Genomic DNA, 6,611 nt, shown 5'->3' on the forward strand with positions numbered 1-6,611 from the left:
TATATGTCAGCACATTGGATTTCTGTACCAGAAGATGATCGCTTGGCGTGAACTCTAGCCTCATCTGGGATGCTGAGGTATAGTAAAGGAACTTAAACAGTGATCTGAAGACGACGCTCTGAGCGTTATTCAAAAAGGTGCCCAGTTTCTTCGGTGTCGTACCCCGGTGTGGTGATGAGTTTAGCCTTTACTATCTTCAACAGAGATTCGAGGGTAGACTGTTTTGTAGACTTGAGAATTGCTTGAAAAGCAAATTGGAGTGAAGCAGATTTTGGTTTTAAGGAGTTTAGATTAATTAAATGGCCTGTGAGGGATGGATGAAATTCCCCCAGTCATTCTATGCTTTTTCAGCGTTGAATTCTAAACTCACCCATTGCTGGGGTGTACCTACACACTACGGTGCCTGTAACCCTTCATTTATCCAACTTCGTGTGGAATGCGATGCTCTGTTAAACACCCGCCCCACACTGCTTCACATGCACAACAGTGCAGGAGTAAATCTCAGGAATTACCTGTTATGTCACTTCACTGACACAGTTTCTACTTGGCCCTCAGGCAGTTCAGGATTCTGGAACTAGGCATCATCATGCCTCACAAATGTCCCCTAATTCTTACATGTACTCTGATTACTCTTCATAGTTAGCAGAGATTTCTGCAAGAGGATTTCAACACTTACATCAAGACTTACTTACCCCTCTTAAGCAGTGCTTAGTTTGTAAAATAAGGAGTTCCGGTGCAGGAAGCTCTTTTAAGAAGCCTACGGCCAGTGGGATTAAAAGTTGGCGCATGCAATACCAAAGTTGCATAGTCTTAAATCACATAATGGTTCTTTACTCCACTACCAGACACTCCCTGCCCATTTATCTCACTCTTGCCGGTCCCTGCTTCTCCCTTTGTGACGGGTTTTCCGTCTTTCTCTTCCTCCGTCTTTACACTTTGCTTGTTTCCCTCCCTTACTCTTGGTTGATGTCTGTTGTGGAAAAATAAGTGCCCGTCCCCAAAAAATGAGTGGGGTGGCACGGACTGATAACCACCGTCTCAAATGAATCACTGCTATTAACTTGTTTAAACAAAAAAAGATTAGCCCTATCTATCCAGGCTCAAAGTCTCAAGAGAAGTAGTTTTAGAATTTCCTAAAATGGCACCTCCATTTTCAGCACCAATGAACGAATGAGAGCTTGCGAGGAAATATTGCCGGGGCTTACCTGTAGGAAAAGTGGGAAGCTCTGCAAACCGCGGCTAGGCATGAATTGGGTCTAGGCAAGACACCACTTGCACAACAAACACTTCGCACACATTGTCGCAATGTTAAAAGACAACGTTACCGCTCATCTCTTTGTCCAAGAACAACGTTCTGAAGGAGAGCACGTCCTGCCGAGCCATGGGCAGGGCACGAGACACTGCATCCCCTAATCAAACAGTCAAGACACCATATCTTACTATGGAGGGGGGCAGTGATTTATGTTTATAATGTTACAATTGATATACGTCAGTATGGTGTGGAGATAGGGATAGATGATTGTACATAGAGCGACATCATAAAGCATTTTGGATTTCAGTACGCTAGTCTCACAATCTACCTTGTGTTTCTTCCTGATGTTTAAATCGTTGTCACATGGTTATTTGCAAGAGATTTCACGAACTCTGACTACAACTGTATCCCATGCGTTACAGTGGGCTCTACAAGCCAGCCTCATATGAAGGCTGTCCCTCCTCTGACTCCATCTCTACTCCATCTTTTCCAACTTTCTTAGAAGCTGGGCTGTGGTCAGTGAGCTACTGACCTCATCTGAGGTGCGAAAACTTGAAGTCAGCGGAGGAAACTCCAACTGCACCCTGTGGATCGAAGGATAGTTGTGTGCCAGATGTATATTCTGCCATGAAAGCCTTGGCTTGACAGCCCCTGGCTTCACTCCTGAACATCCTTATTCCCAAAGCCGAGCCTTGCTACCTGCCCTAGGTATCCGTGCTGCCCACCTTCTCCATGCCACTGGCGGCAGAGAGCTGCAATGGACGTGTTTCAGATCCCGGAGACAATGAGAGCCTGCACAACTGCTGTTCACCTAAGGATAAAATAGGGATGATTATGATGTTGGTGGGTCTGACAATGACGGCATGTTGATGTCAGACCCACCAACATCTGCCCCAGCGGTCCACCCGCTGCATTATAATGTGGCAGGTGGAGGCATTGGATAGAGGGACCATACGCGGCGCTACTGACAGTCTCACGGAGCCTGGTGGTGCTTCAGAACACGCCATAATCCCTTGAATGATGGTGGAGCCAGGCTCGGCTCCGTCGTCGGGATTATGATGTCGGATTCCGATAACCATTCCATGTCAGGCCTTCTGACATGAAAAGGCTGTTGGAAAGCCACATTGAGAGCCCCTACCAGGGCCCCACTTTCCCCCTGGCCCTCTGCTATGGGGCCTGGGGCACCTATGGTGCCCCCCCTTAACATCCCTGCACCGCATGGTGCCTGCCACATGGTGCAGTGATGTTTAAAAACGTTAATTCTACAATGGAAGCTAGTGCTGCGGACCACAGCACAAACTCCCATTAGAGAATGGTTGTTTCTAGCGCACTATGAGAGGTTGCATCCAAATCAGGCAGTATGAGCTGCCGACCTATGGTTAGGCGGTTCTAGACCGATACGATGTCCAGCAGACGCAAGTCCGCCCAACATCTTAATCAGGGCCACAGTGTAACTGGGAGCCTCAAGAGTCCTTATAGTCGGGATTGACTGCCACCACCCACCTCAAAGGTGAGAAGATGTGAGAACCAGGGTGGGCAGTTGCTTTGGCATGAATGTCTGTGTGTTCTTATGTAAGAGTATGTGTGGGTGTGCATGTGAGTATGTGTGTCTGACCATCTGTGTGAGTAAGACTTGGAGTGACTGAGTGTGATTATATGTGTATGTGAATCTGAGTGAGTGTGTGGCTCTCTGTCTATGCTTACAAGTGGGTGCAAATCTATATGCATCTGCAATTTTCTATATGTGTGTATATGCTAGGCTAGCATGTACATGTCAGTGTGTAGGGGCTGGTTGGCACTGGATATCAACGGTAATTCTTTCACTGTTGGGTGTATCCAGGGTATAATGGTGTTCACAAGTGGCAAAACGCTGGCCACTACTATTGGTGATAATTCTTGGCATTGTGGGACTTCACTGTCCTTGATATGATGATGAATCTGTGGGTAAACCAACGCCCCTGGCATATTTGTGACAATTCTTGGACTTTTGGGGAATCCATAGCTAGCAGATGCTCCTCAGGCACAAATGTAAGCCCTGGTATATTGGTGGTAAATCTTCACATTTTGAGGCCATCCTTGGCAGGATGTTGTGCACCCATTAGATAATAATGACAATTCTTGGCACTTGATACCTACCCAAGGCAAACACTGGCCCCTAGGTATGGATGGAAACCCTCACCATATAATGGTGGGTATCAATGGCATGACTGAGAACGAGTTACAAGGGCAAAACAGATGTGTGGCAGTTATGCATGTAAATACACGATGGAAATTATATATTCATGTTTGACCATGGAACTTGCATTAACTTTAAAAGATGGTATTTTAGGGCAGAACGTATTTTCTTTTCATTAAATTGTAAGCTTTTGTTGGGACAAATCATGTTTATTTTTCTGGAACAAAAAGCTCGTGCTTGAAAGCAAAATGTATTTTTTCATAAACTAGCAAGCAAATATTTGGAGAGAAAATGCTTACATTTCCAGACATACTGTTGACGCTGTTATCTCTACTGCTGTCTGAGCGGCCTGTGTGATCTGTGTAACACCTCTTCTGCTCAAAGACGGCCAGGTTTTCACATCTTGAGCGATAGCACCGCTGTATGAGGCTGAACATGCCCCTGCACTGCTCTAGGCTGCAAGATGCGTGCATTCTTTTATATCTCTACTCCGTCCCATTCAAATGAGCTTACAGGATATATAAGATGTCATTGAGAATGCACTCAGAAGTGGGATGGTGGAGTAAGAAAGGAAATCAAATGTAGTATTGTAGATTAATGCCTATTAAAATGTATGGCCCTCGTTAAATTGCTTGTTCTGACCTGCCTGTTTTACTGGTGGCTTTCTTCCCATTCTTTAGGGTTTTGCATTGTAAAAGCATCGTTTTGTCACTACTTAGTTAAAATGATGTTTGGGAAGGTCACCCTTGAACAAGTCTGGTGATGGGCCGGCTTAGATGCCACCCTATAAAAATAGTAGAATGTTTCATAAGTGTTCCTCCAGGGCCATTGCCTATTCAGCAAACGTATGTGAAAAAATGTGTTGTAAAACTCCCTAGTTTACCCTATTGTTTTCAAAAATTCATGGGTGAAGAGCCACTTGTGGCCAATACATCTCTGTAGACCCTCAAACTCACTCAGATTACCGCGTTTCCCGCCACCATTTTTGAACAATATGAGACTCCAACGACACCTTATCATATAAAACAATATTCATGTTCTCTGTCAAGTTTTTCTATTCATTTACCTAAAATTGGACACGAGTCATTCAGGCAAAATAAAACGTCATCGTCATACATAACAAACCAATTCACTTTACAACATCAAGCACAATATAGCACATTTATTAATAAGAAGCATCCCTTACTGCACTGAGGCGCCATTTTCCAGCCGCCTCTGGGCCTTCTTAAGTAGTGTATGCAGCAGCTCAAAGACAGAAGGGACATTATGTGCTAAGAACATATGTTCACATGCCAGCAGAACTAATTAAGAGTTACTGTGCCATACGTGGGCTATGTTGTATCACACTGTTGTGCGTAATTTCAATTTTTGATTGTGTTACGAAGTAAATGTGACGTGACAGGGTACATGGGCAGGCTGGCTTTAGGGGAATGCTGGTCCCTAGAGCCGTGGCCATTGCGTGCTCTTAAACGTGAAATCCAATGAGCAAGCATATGTGCTGCATATTCAAATCCATGCAGATAATCTTATGTAATCCCGCGTCATCCCTGGTTTGTAGGCTGAAAGAAAGCGATATTCAATGTACACAAAACTGCCCTTCGGATGTGGGGCTCAGAGCGGCGCTTGCACCGGTCAGACTCGCACCAGTGGCGCGAGTAAACTGGGGGCGTCTCCATAAACAAAGCAATGGTCACTGAAGGAGCCAAACTCCAGTCATGGACCACAGACTAATGAATATAAACGCTGACTTGACACTTGAACTGCACGCCAGGTGATGAGATGAGGCCGTGAGGCGCTCGTGCACCTGTGATGACGCCCATGCCGCCGCCGCCTCAGCTAATTAGAGTCCAATCACAAGGTGTGGAATGCCATTGGTGGCCTGACCAGCAAGTGAGCGCACAGCGGCCGGATGTGAACTCCTGCTGGGCCAGCTGTTGCTTTCTATGTTCCGGACTGTCTGCGGTGGAATGTTCATTGGTCTACCCATGACGACATGACCTTGACAGCAAGACTTCTTTGCTAATTAGCTCTCCGCGGGCGCTTTTAGTGTCCCTCCAGCGCAGCGCCATTCACAAACAGACCGGGGAGACAGGACTTTGACTGCATTCACAAACAGACCGGGGAGACACGACTTTGACTGAAGAGCGTGGAGCAGCGCGGGGGGCTGACGGCTCTAGCTGCTCATAATAGGGACATACGTATGTACCAGCAAGGCACCCACAGTGAATTAAGTCTGACTTGACATATGCAATGCACGCGCTGGCATCATTCCTTCATGCGATCCCACGTATACTGCCAGGCAGTGGCACACGCGCAGTTCAGCAAACACAAACCTCATTTAAGAATCATTTGCACATGAACGTTCATCTCAGAGCTTTGAAGCCTTTCAAAAGCCAATGGGTCAGGATTAGGCTGTTTGTTTATGAAGTAGGCTTCCCAGAAGACCATCTGCCAGCTATTAGATTCATTTTCATGCGGTGGGTTTACATCTGTCGCGCGCGCAGAGCTGTTCTCCGTGGCTGTGGTGTTCAGAGGCTGCTTCCAGCGAACATTCTGTACCTCAACACCTTCTGTTGCAGTGAACGTCCCAACCACACGCAGTGCTCGGCCGGTCACTATTGTGCACGGGAATCGTAATAACTAATGCGCCGCGTGCTATCTTCATCTCAGGAGGTACAGACCAAAAATTACTGAAGAAGCATTTCGGTCAATATCCACACCAGGGATTCACCAGGCAGTATAGTTTGGAGCATTTTTACAGAAACGCAAACTTTCAACCAGCTATACTTTGAAAACATACCTCTGTGAACTGAACCTGCTGACTTGCGCCTGGGTAGCAGCGCGCGGGCTCTGAGTCGGCTGTCCCCTCAGTCCGATAGCCGGATTCTCGATGCGGTTCCGGTCCCGGTCTGGGATCTCGAGCACCTTTCCCAGCGAGCGGGAGAGCTGTGAGCGGCGCGGTTCTGTGCGGGCGCACGAGCCTGTGGTCTGTGCGAAGCCCTGTGAGACGAGGCGGGGTCCAGGGGAGGGGGCTGGTAGAGACGAGCTCGGAAGGAATGGCAACGCGTGTGCGGCTCATGAAGCTGTGCACATATGACACGCTTCATTTTCAAACGATTGATTTGGGTGGACGTCTTTTTCTTTCTTTGAAACAAATGAAAAGGCAATCCAATACATTTTGCA

The 6,611-nt window shown here is 46.8% G+C and overlaps 1 protein-coding gene across 1 annotated transcript in view; it reads right to left on the reverse strand.

The window, feature by feature from the left end:
* The window catches only part of LOC146867498 (gamma-aminobutyric acid receptor subunit pi-like), a 624,891-nt gene extending 618,533 nt beyond the window's left edge, over positions 1–6,358 (reverse strand). Inside the window, exon 1 of the mRNA XM_085614996.1 lies at positions 6,229–6,358. The gene's annotated coding sequence lies outside the window, so the exon portion shown is untranslated. The remainder of the gene's footprint in view (positions 1–6,228) is intronic.
* Between the last annotated feature and the right edge of the window lie 253 nt (positions 6,359–6,611).

The sequence above is a fragment of the Triturus cristatus genome, chromosome 1_2, assembly GCF_964204655.1.
Source record: "Triturus cristatus chromosome 1_2, aTriCri1.1, whole genome shotgun sequence".
In the NCBI taxonomy this organism is placed as follows: Eukaryota; Metazoa; Chordata; class Amphibia; order Caudata; family Salamandridae; genus Triturus; species Triturus cristatus.